Genomic DNA, 1,524 nt, shown 5'->3' on the forward strand with positions numbered 1-1,524 from the left:
CAGAATCAACAGGTCACAGAGAGGAAAAAATCAGGGATACGGACAACATGAATTATAATCACTGAACTTGAAAGAATTAGAGAACTATGCACCCAATATACTAAGGATACAGGGAACAGTCACAAAACTAACAGTCCATTAAACTACAAATTAATTTGGTTTTAATCTTATTTTTCCTTCAGCAACATGGCAGAATAGAGATCCCAAAACCTTCCAGCTACAAAACATCTTTTTAAAATGCTAGAAAAAATATACAAATAACTTTTGTAACCAATGGGAGAAACATGGTGAAGCCAAAATTCAAGAATGTGGGCAAAACAAAGGCACTTTCAGATATTATAAAAACAGATTATCTTCACTGAAGGAACTTCTGAAGAAGGTACTTAGAGGAGAAGGAAAATCGTTCAAAGAAGAGTTATCTGCGATACAAGAATAAACGGAAAGTGAAGAAAATGGTAAACAGGTAGATAAATCCAATAAGTACTGACCTAGAAAATAATAACTATAATAACAGCAGCAATAATGTCTAATTTAAAGGGTTAAATTAAAAATACAGCTAAAGCCAAACGGCAGGTGACCAGAATAGAAGAATAAGAGGAGGACAGATTGATTAAATAAATAAGCCAAGTTCTCAATTCAAGGCCAGAACTTGAACAAAATAAACTCAAATTAAGTAGAAAGATAAAGAACAGAAATTAGTGACATAAAAAAATAAAAATCGATAGGATTAATAAGTAAATCCAAAAGCTGGTTCTTTGAAAGGATTAATAAAATAAGCAATCATTAAGCAAGTCTGACCACTTAAAAAGAAAAGGCAAAAAAAAATTAGTATTAACAAGAAAAAGAACATATCACAGACATGTGAATTTGTTTTCTTACAACAGAATATTATATTCAACGTTATGTTAACATACACTCATTTTCAATAGTGCTAATAATTTTCTAGAAGACTAGAAAATATTAAATTGACTTTGAAGAAATAGACAACCTTGAGAAAAATCAATGATCATGGGAAGAATGAAAGGGTAGTTAAATACTGATAGCAACTTCCTAAAAAAAACGCCACCAGCCACCCAAGCAGTCTGCAGTCATGTTCTGCCAAACTTCAAGGAACAGATGATTCTTCTGTTCCAGAGCACAGAAAATCATGAGAAGCTTCCCAACCTAATCAGTGAGGGCAGCACGACCCTAATTATTTAATTTATTTATTTATTATTTATTTATTTATTTTAGTAGATGACCAGTCAGGGGATCTTAACCCTTGGCTTGGTGTTGTCAGCACCACGCTCTCCCAGTGAGCGAACCGGCCATCCCTATATGGGATCCGAACCTGTGGCCTTGGTGTTATCAGCACCGCACTCTCCTCAGTGAGCGACAGGCCAGCCCAGCATGACCCTAATTATGAACTCATTTATAAATGCAGATACCAAACTCTAAATAAAATGTTAGCTTATTGAATCTATCAAACAACACAAAAGTGCATTGAAATTATCCCAAGACATTAGAAAAGGAAAACCTAGCAAT

The 1,524-nt window shown here is 34.1% G+C and overlaps 1 long non-coding RNA gene across 1 annotated transcript in view; it reads right to left on the reverse strand.

Annotated features, from left to right (window-relative positions):
- Positions 1-138: 138 nt before the first annotated feature.
- LOC103583011 overlaps positions 139-1,524 on the reverse strand; it is a 3,580-nt gene continuing 2,194 nt past the window's right edge. Inside the window, exon 2 of the long non-coding RNA XR_549817.1 lies at positions 139-419. This is a non-coding gene — a long non-coding RNA (uncharacterized LOC103583011). The remainder of the gene's footprint in view (positions 420-1,524) is intronic.

The sequence above is a fragment of the Galeopterus variegatus genome, unplaced genomic scaffold (genome assembly GCF_000696425.1).
Source record: "Galeopterus variegatus unplaced genomic scaffold, G_variegatus-3.0.2 Scaffold19034, whole genome shotgun sequence".
Classification (NCBI taxonomy): domain Eukaryota; kingdom Metazoa; phylum Chordata; class Mammalia; order Dermoptera; family Cynocephalidae; genus Galeopterus; species Galeopterus variegatus.